This window comes from Cupressus sempervirens, chromosome 11 (assembly GCF_028749045.1).
Source record: "Cupressus sempervirens isolate cs-2001-9-10 chromosome 11, ASM2874904v1, whole genome shotgun sequence".
Taxonomy (NCBI): Eukaryota; Viridiplantae; Streptophyta; class Pinopsida; order Cupressales; family Cupressaceae; genus Cupressus; species Cupressus sempervirens.
Genome location: NC_143128.1, coordinates 397982489 through 398001889, shown reverse-complemented (window position 1 = coordinate 398001889; position 19401 = coordinate 397982489). Strand labels below are relative to the sequence as shown.

The 19401-nt window shown below is 35.2% G+C and overlaps 3 pseudogenes; all 3 read right to left on the bottom strand.

Annotated features, from left to right (window-relative positions):
* Positions 1 to 15959: 15959 nt before the first annotated feature.
* Positions 15960 to 16078, bottom strand: LOC149529836 (5S ribosomal RNA; annotated as a pseudogene).
* Positions 16079 to 17357: 1279 nt separating this feature from the next.
* On the bottom strand, positions 17358 to 17476 carry LOC149529835 (5S ribosomal RNA; annotated as a pseudogene).
* A 581-nt stretch (positions 17477 to 18057) lies between these two features.
* Positions 18058 to 18176, bottom strand: LOC149529834 (5S ribosomal RNA; annotated as a pseudogene).
* Between the last annotated feature and the right edge of the window lie 1225 nt (positions 18177 to 19401).

The following is a 19401-nucleotide window of genomic DNA, read 5'->3' as shown; positions in this document are numbered from 1 at the left end:
TCATGCGTAATCCTACCATCCCCAGCTTAGCCTATCACCCTCATGCTTTTGGTCATCTCTTGACATCCACCTCCATCTTCCAATATATCCACCTATCCTCTATCCTCTAGCTTCCATCTCACACCATCCACTAATCTTATGCAGCTTCAGCCAATCATCTCAGCTATCATCCATCTCCCTAGCCCCTTCAGCTTTTTCTATCCTAGCTTCAATCCTATCACATCCATCATAAGACCTCCTTCTGCATGTTATCTTCTGATTGGGGGCACTATATTCCTTGGAGATCTTGTCTTGTCCATCCTCCCTTGTCATTGGTATCTAGCTCTAGGCTATCATCATGCAAACCCAATGTCATCTCTTTATATCCATCATAATCCTAGCTATCTACCATCCTATCCATCCATCTCATCTTGCTCCTCTAGCTATCCTTGGTCACAAAATCTCTCCTCATCATTGGATGCATCCTGCCAAATCCATATCTTTCACTATCACCCCACCCTTAGCTTTCGCATCTTGCACAACATCGAACCATCCCGCTATCCTCTCATCCTGAGCTTTTTATCCATCTGTATCATACCTATCATTGGTCTGTTAGCTTGTACCATATCTTGATTAGCCTGCTTGTAAATATCTTGGTCTGTCAGCTTGTACATCCTCTTTACCTTAGTACCATTGTATCTATCTAGCTTTTGTGTCAGTTCCTCCTTGATCAACATCTTGCACACATCGCACATCTTGGTTAGCTATTCCAATGCATCCTTTAGCTAGATTTCATGTCACCAAAGTGTTATCCTTCTTAGTTCAGCTTGCCAGACGCATCACTCATCTAGATCCATCAGCTTCGGTGCTCTCCGATAGGTCCTTGCAGGATATAGCTTTCCTCATGTCTGATCTTGGTCTGTTAGTACCTCGTCCTACCCATCTCGTTGGCAAATGGTTCTCTTTTGGATTTTCACTTTCTTTTGATTTGGGATCTTCCCTTTTGGGTCTTGAAGTATCTTTTCCAAGCAATCTCCTTGTTCCCTCCTCAAGGTTGCCACAATCTTCCATATCATGGTATGCTGCGAATGGGGCAATTAGAGCGTAAGGTCTTGATCATGTCTTTTGCTTGTTTTCTTTTTTGCTTGTGGGTTACCCAGTGTCATTTCCACACTGCTTCCTCTGGGATTCATGTGTGATATTGGGGCAATCCTTGCGTGTTTGTTTTGAGTCAGTCCATCAGTCCTCTGGATAGTTGGTGAAAAGGCCTTGATGTTCTTGGTAACCTTGGCAATTAACCAACAATCCTATAGCAAATCTAGTGCTCAACTACATGGTGGTACTTCTCTTTGAAGTATCCCCCGCTCAAAAAGCTTCAATGGTTTTCCTTCATCTCCATTATCCCCCATCCATATCTAGCATCTGTCTCTCCTACCCCAGCTTATGCATCAGTATCTCTTTGAATCACTCATCACTCTTAGCTTTAGGGATCCACAATCCTAGTCTTAGGGATCCACCAATCCAAATCAATCCACCAAGCCTCATCTTTCGAGATCCACAATCCTAGTCCTAGGGATCTCCAAAACCCATCTTCCACCAATCTGACTCTTTGAAATCCTATTGCATTAGCTTTATAATCCCCTCATCCATCTCCCTATCCTGGATTCCTTTTTATAGCACTCCACTCCTTCATCCTCCACCTTCCCTAAAGTCTTAAGCTTGCTTCCTCTTGTGCATCTGATTCTCCTTTATCATTCTCCCATAATGAGAGTTTGAGCTAATTCAACCCCTTCTCTTTGCCAATCTGAGTCTCCTTGCTCATCCCAAATTCTTGTATTTTTTCAAGAAGCCACCGAGCCTCGCTTTCTCTCCCTACTGCCTTCTTGAGGGGGCATCTCACAGTCCATTCTCTCCTCTTCTGCTCTAGCCTTGGGCATCTTATTTTCTTATCTTTGATGCCATGCCACTTGCGGCATCACATCAAAGAGGGGCAAAATGTAGACACCTAAAAACCTTTAGAAAATAAAGTATTTTTATTTTCTGAAAAAGTCCTGATGACATCATCATTTATTAATTAATTAATTATTTAATTAATTAATTAATTAATTTTTATGCCATTAAATCCTTTTATCTTAATTAAAAATATTTTATTAAGGAATCCCTCCCAAAAATGTTTAAATCTTATTTAAACATTATTTCCTTATTTATTAATTATTTAATTAATAAATTGACCAAAAATCCTAAAATAAATAAAAAATTTATTTTTTGCCCAAAACTTGGCCAATTTCCTTATGACCAATAACCTCTTCCAAAATATTCTAATCCTTCTTTAATTTCAATTAAAGGCTAATCTCATCATTTCCTACCCCTAACCCCAACTCAAAATATTTAATTAAGATTAAATATTAATCCTCATGTTTATTAAAAAAGTTTTAATAAATATCTCCTCAACCCAAACCCTTGAAATAAATAAAACTTTATTTATTTCCTAAAAATCTAATTTATCCTCATCCTAAGAAGTTCTAGACTCTTCTAGAAAGTCTTCATCCTCATCCTAGAAAATTCTAGACTATTCTAGAAAGTCTTTATCCTCCTCCAAAATCTAGACTCTTCTAGAAGATGTCTTTAAACCTAATCCTAATCCCCTCCTAACCTTGTCACATTCCCTAAACATGGGTTAAGACTTACTAACCCAAGCCAAAGTTAACAAATATCTCCTCCTTCACCCACCCTCATTAAATGCCATCCACTTGCCTATCCCTAAGCTAATCCTAAACCATCCTAATCCATCCTCTAATCATTTGCACAAGCCTAAGCAAGCTTAAAACCTTCCTAATCAAGTCCAAGTCGAATTTGCTCTCATCACCCTCAAAATATCTCAACCATAAAACTTTATGAAGTCCACTAGGCCATAAATGACTCTTACAAGCCCTTTTATTGCTCTTACAAGTCATTATGAGGGTCTTTATGAAGATTTTATCTCTTGAGCCTCCTTTGTTGACTCATCCTTTCCCTTTCCTCCATCCTCTCACCATGTGACATGTGTCACTCCTTGATTGGCTATAAGGAAGCACAATCCATGTGCTCTCCTCTCATGCAATCTGAGCCTTCCATAAGCTTTTTCCCATCCTTGCATCTTAGCCCTCAATCTCTCAAGCCTCTTGCCTATAAATTGGATCCTTCCCCTTTACAAAATAACACAATCCATGAAGTAAAGTTATAATGCTATTTTGAGAGCCAAATCCATACTAAAGCCATATATCCACACCAAAAATCCACAATCATCCATTGAAGCTTTTGGAAGCATATTGAGCATACATCCTATCTATTTAGACAAAGCTACTCAACAAGAGAGCTTCTCATTGAGAGAGCCCATTAATGGCTCATATTCTCAATTGAGAGTTCATCTTATTCTATCTTGAAGTTTATGAATTTTGTTTAGTTTGTAGAAGCTTTATTTAAATTTGGTTTCTATTAGCATACTAACATTGCTCATATACATCACTCTCTTTCAAACAATAGACTCCTCGACCATTTTTTCTTGTGCTAGTGCCTTTCTAAAGACCACAATTCTTTAAGCTTTTGCAATGTGAGATTTCATGCCATAACTATGACTTGTATCATGCCATAACTATGATTTGTATCTCACTCTCTACTGGTTCTATTGGAAAATCCACATAGATAGGATTTCATACTTAGTTACACCATGTGATGGAGGGTCCCACTCCAGTCTCTGGTTTGATTCATGTAGCTACTATGGCGACAATAGGCATTTCTATGATAGTGAGGTGCTCCCCTCCATTTTAATATGTACCCATGGAATCATCTACAATTGCTTTTGTAGGGGCTATAATGTCATCCTCCATGGCAACCACTTGATTATTATAGAATGATCTAAAGAGGGTCATAGCTTATTCAACATGCAGTTAATTAGGGTATATGATCTTTGCTTGTGGCATTCCCAAATATTCGGTTAGCATCTTTCACTTAACGAATCATGCATTTTCCAAGGCATTACCATCCTTGAGTGTAGGTTCAGTGATTCATGCCATGGCAGATGAGCATGATATGTGCAAGATGGGGGGGCTTGCTTCCTCATTACCCTTGACCTACACCATGATTCTCATAGGCAGCCCAACCACAATTGGATTTCCTTTTCTCACTAGATTTTATTCCAAAGATGTGATCTCAGAGCTCACTTACACCAAATATACCATCAGTGGGAACTTCACTTTCTGGTTGGGAAGTGTTTTTATCTTTTCCACTTCTCACTACTCTTTCTATTCACTTTTTATTACATTTCTAGCACCAACTAATCCATTTAGGCAAGACATCTTATGATGTCATGATGTGACCATTCCTTTAATCACTTTGGCTTTTGGGAGTCTTTTTGTAGGATACTTGGCCAAAGTGTGTCCTCATAGCCCATAAGTACTATGACAAAGTAGATGTTTCTCACCCAAGACAATCATACAAGGCACCCACAATAAAAAAGAAGGGTCAGGGTGAACAAGAATTGGGGATTGGATGTGGGAAAAATTCCTACCAATGGCTGAGATACTTAGTCAACTCTCGAAATCTTTGGTGATTCATGCACGAGTGATCTAAAAAGGGAAGGGGAAAGAGGCCCTAGTGAACACAATCAGTTAACAAGTGTAAGCTTTGTCACTTGCCCAAAACTATTTAGTATTGACCACACTGAGGGATAGGCCCTAAAGCAAAGGAAATGAACATGGGTGGCAGTGCATTTCAATTTTTGGCCTTGCACTAAACATCTAATGGACCATGGACTAAATGACCACTATCTAAAAGGACTATTTCCTTATTGTTCTACCCCCATAAGGTACATCCTATGCATATGGGTTGCTATAACTATCCAAGAAGACACTCAAAACTAAAAGGAGCAAAAAACTTGGTGAACCACTGAGCTGCAAGTTGATACACATGCACAAGAGCAAGATTTCCCAAGAAACTAGGGTCACAAGTGGCCAAGAGGGCCCACTTGGAGACTCAGGATCTCAATAGGCCATAGGGGCTGAAGCTTAGTAAGTTTCATTCTGAGTCAGTAGGCTCATGATAAATAATACCCTTAGTGTCCATTCATTATTGCATATGTAGGCAGGCCCCTTCTAGATTCCCTATCCCCTAGTATTGTGCCTACCCCCTACTATTCTATAGGTTTGCATGTTACGCCACATTATATAGGAAATCACCTATAGGGCCCTTAGAGATGGTCATATCTAAACTCTATACACTAAAGGGAGGCAGTAACTAATTTCTAATAGGGGGATTGATTTCATGAAATGAGTGTAATTAATTCATATTATGGTGTTACTAATTCCCCCTTTGTTGCCCCCTCTCTCTTTTGTGAATCATTCTAAACATTGAAACTGCCAGAATAACCTCTCCAGAAGAATGTGTTTCATGACCCTGCAAACCATTCCTCTGATTTCTATAGTTGATAACTTCATTTGACAAAGAGGAGTGCTATAGAAGAAGGGCTAATGTGATAGCCCTTATTGGGGCCCACTCATGAAATGTGTTTTTCTACTTTTTGCCCTACCCTACCCCTACCCTACTATTATAAGGTAAGGTAAGATAAGGGAAGAAAAGTTATTTCTTTGCAATGACTTGAGCGATGAGGCGAGGCAATGTCATTCATTATTCCCACCAGGTTACTAAATTTCTAGCTTGGATTGAGCAAGCTATGGACATAGAGAGGTCTATCTATTCTTGAATATGGCATTCTCAGTAGTCATCTAGTGATGGGGTTGCCAATAAATGTATCCCATAGTGAAGGTGCACTATCATTCTATTTATTAGCACCTACCTCAACTGAAGGTGAAAGAAAGAGTTGGGTATCTAATCATTTCATTCTAAAGAAGGGGATACCTAATTGAGGAATACTACTAACCTTTGTGGGGCTAGGTAGGGGGCTAAGGCTTCCTCCCACACTCTTGGACTTATTCTATGTTAGATAAAACTAGGTAGGCAAGCATAGTTATTACTATCAAGCATAGCTAGCCCTAGGCCCCATTTTAGATTATTGTAGCTCATTCTTATTTATAAATGCATGCAGAAGTTGGGTATGGGAGGAGAAAGGGATGGACAATTGAAATTGGTCTTTAAGAAGCACAAGAGAAGTGAAAATATAAAAATGACATGACCAGATGCTCAAAAAACTAAAAGAAGGGTGCAACACTGGGACTTCTTGGTAGGTCACCCATCCTAGTGCTACTTCAGCCCAAACACACTTAACTACGGGGTTCTGATGGGATTCAGTGAACTAACACTTGTATGATTACACCCAACATCAAAATCTCACACCCTAGTATTAGCCCATACATCATAATGCAACCATATCTAGGGTGTACCTTATCAAGCACTTGAAGTGCACCTTATTAAGCACCCAGAATGTACACGAGAGTAAAAAGAATTTTGACAGTAAGAGTGCACGTTATCCAACACTTAGAAGGTGCCAATAAGAAGAAAGGCATGAATTTCTATCAAATAACTCTTCCCAATGGAGCCACATGGAAAATTTGAGGAAAAATAGAGATACGGGTCAAAAGTTATGGCCCTCAGAAGTTCTTGGATCAATTTCCCAATCTTATAAGCTTTTATTTTTGTCATCACAAGAATCAATTGTTATATCAACCATTTAATCCTTATGGAGATTAATTTTTTGAGGAACATAAAGTTTACATCACCTTTAGTGCCTAGAATGCACCTTATCTAGCACTAAGAATGTACCTTATAGAGCACTCAGAATGAACATGAGTTGGGGTATAGGAGGACAAGGGGATGGGCAATTGAAAATGGGATTTGAGAAGCATGAGAGTAGTGCAAATATAAAAATGACATGACCACATGCTCAAAAAATTAAAATAAGGGCGCAACAATAGGACTTCACAGGAGGTCACCCATCCCAATGCTACTCCAACCCAAGCTGGCTTAACTAAGGAGTTTTGATGGGATCTAGTGTACTAAAGCTAGTATGATCACACCCAACATCAACCTCACACACCATCGTGTTAGCCCATGCATTATAATGCAACCTTATCTAGGATGCACCTTATCAAGCACTTGGAGTGCACCTTATTGAGCACCTAGAATGCATGAGAGAGTAAAAAGCACTTCAACACTAAAAGTGCACCTTATCTGACACTTGAAAGGCACCAATAGAAAGAAAGATATAGGTTTCTCTCCAAATAACTCCTCCCAATGAAGCCACATGGAAAATTTGAAAAAGAACAGAGATGGGGGTCAAAAGTTATGGCCCTCAAACGTTCTTGGATCAATTTCCCAATCTTATAAGCTTTTATTTTCATCATCACAAGAATCAATTGTTATTGATGAGAGTCATATGTGATCTATTTTATGTGACTTCATATCCACTTTCATGTTCTATTATTATTCTAATTCATCATATTATACCATTTTATGTTGCATATGATCTAATATATGTAAGTATTATTTAATATGGTTTTGGGATTTAAATATAGAAAATACATTATTGATTATTTTACTAGTTATAATCCTAAGCCTTTGAAAAATCAAGATTGCAGCATACAGATTGCAGGAATGTTATGCTACAAGAACATTATACTACAAGAGCATTCTACAACTTCTTGTCACCTATCAATTGGGACTGCAACTTCCTGTCCCTTGCTAGACTTCCTGTCACTAGTCAAATTTTATACACTTTGTGTTACCTGCGGGTTTATTTTCTAGCAAATGAATTTGTGCCATATTATTAGTTTCCATGAGATACTTTTGCTATTTTATTGTAACTAAATTAATATATCAGTTATGACTCAATGGAATAGAATTCACATCAAAAACAATATCCTATTTTGTTGTAACTATGACCTAAATAATCTCCTACATTTTAGGGAAGTTATTTCCAACAAATAAAAAATCCAAATGTAAGCAACAAAATAATAGAAAAGTGGCATGAAAATAGGGAATAACTTGTACCCATATTATAATTTAAATATGAGCTACGTGAGAGGAAAAAGGAGAGAATAATCTTTTATATCACTTCTTTGATAAATGGAAACTGGAATTTGCATGATTGGACCTGTGTAGAGAAGCTGTAATTTAATCGGCTGTGCAAACCAAGAACAAGGGCCCACTCCTTGGGAAGCTCGATGATATTTATTTTATGCATTTTTATTTGATTTATTTTTATTTTATTAAGATATATTTCATTTATAATTGGGTTATTTCAATTAGTTTAATTTTATTAGCTCTAATTGTTTTAATAGTTATGTTATTTTAATTAGTTTTGTTTAATTAAGATAGCTATAATTTATTTTAATAAATGTATGATTTTAATTTGTATGATTTTATTTAATTAAGGTTGTTTAAATTTACTTTAATGATCATGAGATTTAGATTCTATTAGTTTAATTTTTATTAAATATTTATGCTTTGAGCTTGGTTTGGAAAGTTAATTAATGTTTGATTTTAGTGTTATTAATTTGGTGAGATGTTTTTTAATAAATTATTTGTTCTATTTGATGTGTATATAGTTCTAGTTACTAGGAAGTGACAGTTCCTATCTCTAGAATTGTTTTATTTATTGTAGGCTTCCTTTTGTGTGATGTAGTTGCACTCATCCCCCAGTTAGCATGATATCTTCATCCCTTGAGAAAATTTCTACTATACCTTTCATTAGTTTATGACCCTAGAGTGACATTTTGATGCAAGATAAACAGGAACATTTATTATCAATTTTAGAAACATAGTTTATCCCAACAATTTTTGGCACCATTGCCGGGGAAAGGTATTAAAGGTATGAAATCACAGTAAGCCAAGTTAGGAATAGTGTGCCTTCAGGAATGTTTGATCAAGTATCAATCTTTCTTAGTCTTGTACGGTAGGTTTGCATAGGAGTAAATCATCTAGGTGCATTGTTTTAGAGTTTCCAAGTAGATCTTAGAAGTTAGATTCACATTTATGTTACCACTAGTTGTTGTGAATAATTGAACACAAAAAGTGAAATTTGAAAAAAAATAATGTTAAAAATGATGCATTTTCAAGGTAGTCCAAACAAAAAAAAATGAAAACAAAAGTTGGTGGAGGAATTATGTTGACCAAAGGTGATGTTTTTATACCCTCTCTACCTAATGAATTCCACTTTAATGATCTTGATCTTCCCTTATCAAAGGTATGCAAGAATTCTATCCCTATGTTTGACCATGAGCAAATCATTGATAAATTTTTAGAGAAATGTGATTTTGATGATGAAAATTTAACCATGTGTTGTTCTAATTGCTATCAGAAAGATCAGCAGTGTCTATTCCTAAAAAACCAATAGCATATGGTACACGAAGTACAAGATATCTATGAACCTTTCCATGATAAGGATGAAAGTGACAAATTCTTCCTTGAACCTAGTACTCCATGTCAAATACCAACCCAAGAAGATCAAGGTATGTATAATGTTGGTAACATATATTGTCATTCTATTTCATTACAAAGCCAACACATTTCTTTAAAATATAATTACCCACATAATATGTATCATGAATACTCACAACAATTACCATATCCATCCTTGTTATCTTTATTCCACCCATCATACTTATTTCCATCTACTTTATCTCCTTCACATTTCTTACCATATTCATTATCCCATTCACATTGCACTCCACCTTATCCACCAAAGGCAACTATATTTCCTCATATAACACTTTATAATAAGGTGGTTAATAGTACATATAAACCTTCATGGATCCCTATGTAATCTAATAATGGCTTGATATTTATAAATCAACATTGTAATATATTGATGCACTCAAGGGATGTGATTTTGGTTTAATTAAATTAGAAGAACAATATTATTTATTAAATTATAATCAACTTTGTTCTTCTATTCCACTTAGTGAATTCCAAATACCCATAAATGAGCCCATACTTCAAATTTCACCAATTTTAATTAATGGACTCATGAGTATGTGTGTTAATATTAATCATGAACTAAGTAATTTTAAGCCATATGCATTCCATACTCCACAAATATGCTGCCAAATCCTCCAATATCTATATTTTATTACTCTTGTACTTATACATGTTGATATTTGGAGGCCTATGGTTAAAATGTGTGTCCCTCACATACTTTTTGATTTGGGACCAATAATTTATTAAGCACAATTATAAGGGATTATATGCATTAATGGCCAATATGTTACAACTAGATAATCTTTATTTCTCATTTTGATTCTTTCCATTGTCCTAAGATGACCAAATACACTTTGGATGATTCATTTATTTAACAAGGATTGAGGTATTACTATCCATATATTTTTCATTCTTGGTTCTTATCTCCAGATTATCATTCATTGATTACACATGTTGATTTCTTGATTCCTTGGATGGTTTAAATTCCCTATACTTTTATAACCTATAGTTAATTTGGGAATACATCCATCGAATTATTGAAAGATTTGATTTATCTATCATTCAAAAAGGTGCACAAAATTATAATGATGTGTTACTCTCTTTGGATTACCTAATTTCTTTGGTTATCCTAATGATTTTGTGACCTTATAGCATGAAGTTAAGTTGGGGAGAATTCCTCCAATCTTGTGGTTCTTGGATGATTTCCAGGTCAAAACCTCAATGATTGTTTTGTTGGTCCTTTTTAGAAAACCTCGACACATGACATCTCAACAATTCAAGGTATGTATTCTTATGTTGATTGACATTAATATAACTCATTGTAATAACATTCTTTTGTTTTTATCAATTTTTTGTTCATATTCATAATGCTACCTATTAGTTGTGAAAATGCACTACTCAGTTCATGATAGGATTATTAATTGGATTAAATTTTTTTTACTATACTTGATATGCTTGGTTTTGAGAATATGGTTACAGGTCTCTTGTTGTGGTGAGATGACATTAACACTAATACCAATTGATGATGCTTTTCTATACAAGAATTGCAAAACATACTTTGTTGATTTTGTTAACATTGTGTGGGCTTGCTAGCTATATGGTGCATATCAATTTTCTTGTGCTTCACTATTTAAGATCACATGTCAATTTTGGCATAAGGTGTTGATTTCCTTGAGATGAGTTTTCTTTTATTTGGTGATTTATCACATGGTGGAGAATATGCAACTTGATCTATGAGATTCATGATTCATTTTGAGCTACACATCTAGAAAAACTTTGAAGCCATTGCAGATCATTACACTTCCTTCCTCAAGTTTTGTCTCCTCTTTGAAATTCTATGGACACAATGGAGAGCATCATTGGTATTTTACTCTATGACCTTGTCCTTGATACTGAAGGTGTGTTTATTTTGGGAAATGGATACTCTCATTCTTTACAAGGATTGGATATGTAGCATAACTTCATGTCAGGTGATACATTTTTGTCATTATCTAAGAACTATGTCATATGAGTATCATCATCCTTGTGAGTACTTCTTTCATGCAAGCATGCTAGTATGTGTTCCCAATCTCTACAAGGCACTTTTAAATTTAGTAGTGTTAGATACATCGATCGAGGTTGATTTGGCCAAGTTTTTCAATATTCTTGAGTTTGTGAAGATTATTCTTAGTTTTCATTTCAAGTTCATTAGGAAATTAAGTTTCAATAGTGCCTTCTATGAGGTTATGGAAAAAAATAAAATCTTTGGATGGTATCATTTTTCATTATCCATGTTAGGATTTCATTTCTTTGTTCATTGTATGCAGTTTTTGAAAATTTATAAAAAAATGAAAAAATATTTTAAAAAAAGAAAAAAAGGAAAAGGAAAAATAAATAAAAGATCCAACAATGAAAACCTTTAGGCATTGTTGGCTAGTTAATATCTAAAAACTAGTTTCTGGTGAATGTTAATTACAAAATAAATCCTTAATGGTGAAAACTGTTTTTACAGCACCATTAAATGGTGAGTGATTGAAAATTGGCTTGCCAATAGTCACTTGTCATTATCAAAATGTGGAAAAAAAAAATGAAAAAATGAAAAAAAGCAATAATTAGTGTTCTTGATTTTTTTGCTAATCATTCTTTTTCAGAACACTCATTGTCTTTAGTGGTTCTTTCCTTCTTGGCACCTCATGTCACTCACTCTTGTAGCTTAGTGTGATCGTCAAATCTTTGATCACCCCTAGTATGTGTTGCATAATTAGTTGAGGTGTTTTGGTGGAATTTTCTACCTACTATATGATCTCTACTGATTCAATTGATGATCATGGAGCCTCAACTTGCCCTTTGTGTTCCAATTTTATGGTTCCTTCTAGTGGTCTTTTCTTTGATGCTTTTAGTTAGATGGTGGTATTTTGTGGTGTTGTAGTTCTGGATGCCTTTCTTCATTCATTGATGTTGATTCCTCTCTTTTGGTGGCAATAGATACTAAGTTGCTCTCTATTCTAGCCTTGCTCTCTTTGCACATTCATGTTGGTAAAACAATCAATTTTATTTTTCATTATTTTATCTCTTAAATTTATTTGTATTGCTTATTATGTTAATCATTATGCAACACCCCTCCCCATCCTCTCCTTATTTCTTGTGGATAGTCAACCTTTTAGTTGGGGGGAGGAATATCATCCTATTATCTTCTATCCATCACCCTTAATAATTCCATCACACTATCCATTCTATCCATCATACAATAGCTTTTATTTTGTCTCAAATCTCTCCTATTTTTAATAAGCTTGTGCTGTAAAAAATAATAAGCAACCTTTTGAACCATGATGCTATAAAAAATATATTATGAAAATTTGAAAGAGATATCCCTATCAAACCAATATAAAAACAAAAAAAATCAAAAAATTAACAAAGCTTGTCAAAGTGATTTGTGTTTATATATGATTTATCATAGTTCACAGTGGAGACAAAGCCAAAACTATAAATTCAAAGTGTTTTAAATTCAAATCAAAGACCTCTTGATCATAATGATTGCACAAGGACATGCAATATGCTAAGTTGGGGGGAATGGTGAGAGTTATTTGTGATCCATTTTTATGCCATCTTTTAATCTATTTCATGTGCCTTCATATTCACTTCCATGTTTTACTATTATTCTAATTCATCATATTATACCATTTTATGTTGCATATGATCTAATATATGTAAGTAGTATTTAATATGGTTTTGGGATTTAAATATAGAAAATAAATTATTGTTTATTTTATTAGTTATAATCCTAAGCCTTTGAAAAATCAAGATTGCAACATACATATTGTAGGAACATTCTGCTATAGGAACATTCTGCAACTTCTTGTCACCTGTCAATTGGGACTGCAACTTCCTGTCGCTTGCCAAACTTCCTATTGCCAGTCAAATTTTATACACTTTGTGTTAACCACAGGTTTATTTTCCCGCAAATGAATTTGTGCCATATTGTTAGTTTCCATGAGATATTTTTGTTATTTTGTTGTAACTAAATTGATATGTTGTTCATGACTCAATGGAAGAGAATTCAAGTTAAAATCAATATCCTATTTTGTTGTAACTATGAGCTAAATAAGCTCCTACATTTTAGGGAAGTTATTTCCAATAAATAGAAAATCCAAATGTGAGCCAAAAAATAATAGAGAAGTGGCATGAAAATAGGGAATAACTTGCAGCCATATTATAATATAAATATGAGTTATGTGAGAGGAAAAAGGAGAGAATAATCTTTTATATCACTTCTTTGATAAATGGAATTTGGAATTTACATGATCAGACCTACATAGAGAAGTTGCAATTTAATCCACTGTACAAACTAGGAGTAAGGGCCCACTCCTGGGGAAGCTCGGTGATATTTATTTTATGCATTTTTTATTTATTTATTTTATTTTATTAAGATATATTTCATTTATAATTGTGTTATTTCAATTAGTTTATTTTTATTAGCTCTAATTATTTTAATAGTATGTTATTTTAATTAGTTTTGTTTAATTAAGATAGCTATACTTTATTTTAATATATATATGATTTTATTTAGTACGATTTTATTTAATTAAGGTTGTTTAAATTTACTTTAATTATCATGAGATTTAGATTCTATTAGTTTAATTTTTATTAAATATTTATGCTTTGAGCTTGGTTTGGAAAGTTGATTAATGTTTTATTTTAGTGTTATTAATTTGGTGAGATGGTTTTTAATAAATTATTTGTTCTGTTTGATGTGTGTTTAGTTCCAGTTACTAGGAAGTGACAATTTCTATCTCTGGATTTGTTTTATATATTGTAGGTTTCCTTTTGTGCGATGTAGCTGCACTCATCCTCCACTTGGCATGCTATCTTCATCCCTTGAGAAAATTGCCACTATAACTTTTATCAGTTTATGACCCTAGATTGACATTTAGATGCAAGATAAACTGAAACATTTATTATCAATATTAAAAACATAGTTTATCCGAACAAATATCAACCATTTCATCAATATGGAGATTAGTTTGTTGAGGAACATAACTTTTACACCACCTTTAGTGCCTAGAATGCATTATCTAGGGCTAAGAACGTGCCTTATCAAGCACTTAGAATGAATATGAGTTGGGGTACAGGAGGAGAAGGGGATGGGTGATTGAAAATGGGCTTTTAGAAGCATGAGAGTAGTGCAAATGTAACAATGACATAACCAGATGCTCAAAAAAGTAAAAGAAGGGTGCAACACTAGGACTTCCCAAGAGGTCACCCATCCCAGTACTATTCCAATCCAAGCATGCTTAACTATGGAGTCTTGATGGGATTCGGTGCACTAATGCTGATATGATCACACAGAACATCAAACTCTCACACCCTCATTTTAGCCCATGCATCATAATGCAACCTTATCTAGGACAAACCTTATAGAGCACTTGGAGCACACCTTATCAAGCACCTAGAATGCATGAGAGAGTAAAAAGCACTTCGAGACTAAGAGCTCACCTTATCCAACACTTGGAAGGTGCCAATAGGAAGAAAGGCATGGGTTTCTCTCCAAATAATTCCTCCCAATGAGGCCATGTGGAAAATTTAAAGAAGAACGAAGATGTAGGTGAAAAGTTATGGCCCTCGAAAGTTCTTGGATCAATTTCCCAATCTTATAAGCTTTTATTTTCATCATCACAAGAATTAATTTTTGTATCGATTGTTTCATCCATATGGAGATTAATTTGTCGAGGAACATAAATTTTACATAAACTTTAGTGACTAGAATGCACCCTATCTAGCACTAAGAATGTGCCTTATCGAGCACTTAGAATGAATATGAGTCGGGGTATGGGAGGAGAAGGGAATGGGAAATTGAAAATAGGCTTTGAGAAGCATGAGAGTAGTACAAATATAATAATGACAAGATTGGATGCTCCAAAAATTAAAAGAAGGGTGCAACACTAGGACTTCTTGTGAGGTCACCTATCCTAGAACTACTCCAACCCAAGCATGCTTAATTGTGGAGTTCTTATGGGATCCGGTGCACTAATGTTGGTATGATAACACCCAACATCAAACTCTCACACCCTCGTGTTAGCCCATGCATCATAATGCAACCTTATCTAGGACACACCTTATTGAGCACTCAGAGCGCACCTTATCGATTACCCAAAATGCATGAGAGAGTAAAAAGACAAGGCACCAATAGGAAGAAAGGCATAGGTTTCTCTCCAAATAAATTCTCCCAATAAATCCTTGTGGAAATTTTGAAGAAGAATGGAGATGCAGGTCAAAAGTTATGGCCCTCAAAAGTTCCTGGATCAATTTCCTAATCTTATAGGCCTTTATTTTTGTCATCACAAGAATCAATTGTTATATCGATAGTTTCATCCATATGGAGTTTAATTTTTTGATGAACATAAATTTTACATGACCTTTATTTCCTAGAATGCACCTAATCTAGCACTAGGAATGTGCCTTATCGAGCACTTAGAATACACATGAGTTGGGGTGCGAGAGGATAAGGTGATGGGTGATTGAAAATAGTCTTTGAGAAGCACAAGAGCAGTGTAAATATAACAATGACACATCTAGATGCTCAAAAAATTAAAATAAGGGTGCAACACTAGAACTTCCCAGGAGGTTAGCCATCCTAGTACTACTCTAACCCAAGCTTGCTTAATTGCAGAGTTATGATGGGATCTGGTACACTAAAACTAGTATGATCACCCCCAACATCAAACTCTCACACCCTTCTGTTAGCCCATGCATCATAATACAACCTTATCTAGGATGCACCTTATTGAGTACTCAGAGCACACCTTATCGAGTACCTAGAATGCACGAGAGAGTAAAAGGCACTCTGACATGAAGAACACACCTTATCTAGCACTCATAAGGCACCAAAAGGAAGAAAGGCATGGGTTTCTCTGTAAATAATTCCTCCCAATGAAGGCATGTGCAGAATTTGAAGAAGAACAGAGATGCAGGTCAAACATTATGGCCCTCGAAAGTTCTTGGATCCATTTCCCAATCTTATAAGTTATTATTTTTTTCATCACAAGAATCAATTGTTATATTGACCATTTCATCCCAATGGAGATTAATTTGTTGAGGAGCATAAATTTTACATCACCTTTAGTGCCTAGAATGCACCTTATCTAGCACTAAGAATGTGCTTTATCAAGTATTCAAAATGAACATGAGTTGGGGTACTGGAGGAGAATTGGATATGTGATTGAAAATGGGCTTTGAGAAGCATGAGAGTAGTGCAAATATAAAAATTATGCAAATAGATGCTCAAAAAAGTAAAAGAAGGGTGTAACACTAGACTTTCTATAGGTCACCCATCCCAGTACTACTCTAGCCCAAGTGTGCTTAATGGTAGAGTTCTGATTGGATTTGATGCACTAACATTAGTATGATCACACCCAACATCAAACTCTCACACCCTTATGTTAGCCCATGCATCATAATGTAACCTTATCTAGGATGCACCTTATAGAGCACTCAAAGCGCACCTTATTGAGCACCCAAGAATAGATGAGAGAGTAAACAACACTCTAACACTAAGAACACACCTTATCCAACACTCAAAAGGTGCCAATAGGAAGTAAGGCACATGTTTCTCTCAAAATAACTCCTCCCAATGAAGCCACGTGGAAAATTTGAAGAAGAACAGAGATACGAGTCAAAATCTATGACCCTTGAAAGTTCTTGAATCAATTTCCCAATCTTATAAGATTTAATTTTTTTCATCACAAGAGTCAATTTTTATATCAACCATTTCATCCATATGGAGGTTAATTTTTTGAGGAACATAAAATTTACATCACCTTTAGTGCCTAGAATGCAACTTATCGAGCACTAAGAATGAGCCTTGTCGAGCACTTAGAATGAACAAGAGTTAAGGTATGGGAGAAGGGGATGGACAATTGAAAACGGGATTTGAGAAGCACAAGAGAAATGAAAATATAAAAATGACATAACCAAATGCTCAAAAAAGTAAAAGAAGAGTGCAACACTAGGGCTTCTCAGAAGGTTACCCATTCTAGTACTACTTTGGCCCAAGCGCACTTTACTGCAGAGTTCTAATGGGATCCAATGCACTAACACTAGTATAATTGCACCCAAAATCAAAATCTCACACCCTCATATTAGCCTATACATCATAATGAAACCTTACCTAGGACACACCTTATCAAGCACTCGGAGTGCACCTTAATGAGCACCCAGAATGTACAAGAGAGTAAAAAGCACTCTGACACTAGGAACACACATTATCCGGCACTTGAAAGGTGCTAATAGGAAGAAAGTCATGAGTTTCTCTCCAAATAAGTCCTCCCAATGAAGTCATGTAGAAAATTTGAAGAAGATCAGAGATGTGGGTCAAAAGTTATGGCCCTCATAAGTTCTCGAATCAATTTCCCAATCTTATAAGCTTTTATTTTTTTCGTCACAATAATCAATTTTTATATCAACCATTTCATCCATATGGAGATTTTTTTTTGAGGAACATAAATATTTCATCACGTTTACTGCCTAGAATTCACCTTCTCTAGCACTAAGAATGTTCCTTATTGAGCACTCAGAATGAACATGAGTTAGGGTATAGAAGGAGAAGGGAATGGGAAATTGAAAATGGGCTTTGAGAAGCACAAGAGCAAGTAAAATATAATATTGACACAACCAGATGCTCAAAAAACTAAAAGAAGGGTGCAACACCACGACTTCTTGGGAGGTCACCCATCCTAGTACTACTCTGACCCAAGCACGCTGAACTATGGAGTTCAGATGGGATCCATTGCACTAACACTAGTATAATCACACCCAACATAAAAATTTGCACACCCTCATGTTAGCCCATGCATCATAATGCAACCTTATCAAGCACTTAGAGCACACCTTATCGAGCACCTAAAATGAGTGGGAGAGTAAAAATTGTACATTCAAAAAGTTTCACACTCTAAAGGATTCTATCAAAGTGATTCCATGAGTTTAGAATGCTTGGATGCTGGCTTAGAGCTCCCTATCCATGGAGTGCAAAAGAGTATGTTTCAAGAATAAGAAAGCTCTCAGTCGAGCCTTAGAGATACTCTTCTTGTTGGTAAACCATGCAACAAGAGGTTCTTTTAGAAAAGAGAAAGAATGCATATTTCTACATTGAGAACTCTCAAAATGAAATACAAATATGAAATGCAAAGTGTAGCTATCTTAACAAGATGAGAGTATTACAATATCCAAGCTAATTATGCTATGTGAGCTAGACTATTGCAAAAAGAAGTAAACTACCATGTGAGATGCTTCTAAACTAATATGAAATAGTGATGATAGAATGAAAAAAGGAATGAGAAGTTTTCTACAAAGCTTCAAGGAAACCTGTTAGAAAACTTGTAGGATAACAATACTCAAAAGAAAGATGGATCCTTTGACAAGGGGAGAGCTCTTTCTTTTAAAGTCATATGGATGTTTGAGATAAAGGTCAACATGATGGAAGATCAAGGGTGGAGTTTGAAAATAGGAGTGATCCATGTGCACACACAAGCCAACCAATAAAGCATAAGTTGACTTGGCATATGAGACAAAAAGAGTCTTTTCCTTTAATTTGCAAAATAGAAATAATGCTTTATGTGTGCACTTTAAGTGGGTTAGAAGAATGGGGCCTTTTATTTAATTAAAAGGGGAAATGTTCTTTTAATCAAATAATGAACTTAGGATTATATAGTCAGACTATAGGTTATAATCAAATTAATTGATTATTAGCAATTCGGTCTAGGTAAATGATCAATTAATTTAGTGATAATTCAAAGATTATACCTCAAGAGGTTAGCTAACTACATAGAAGAAGGTAGACTTTTAAAATTAAATTTTGACTATCAAGATAAACTTGAATTTCAATTTCAATCCTAAAAATGGATCTAGGACATTGAAATTAGCCAAGGGTGCAACTTTTGCAAAATTTAGAGGAGTATGAAAATGGGTCAAATTTAGGTTGGAAGGCTATATAAGGGGTCCAAAAGTCATTTTCAAATCATTTTGTCTTTTGTGATTTTTGAG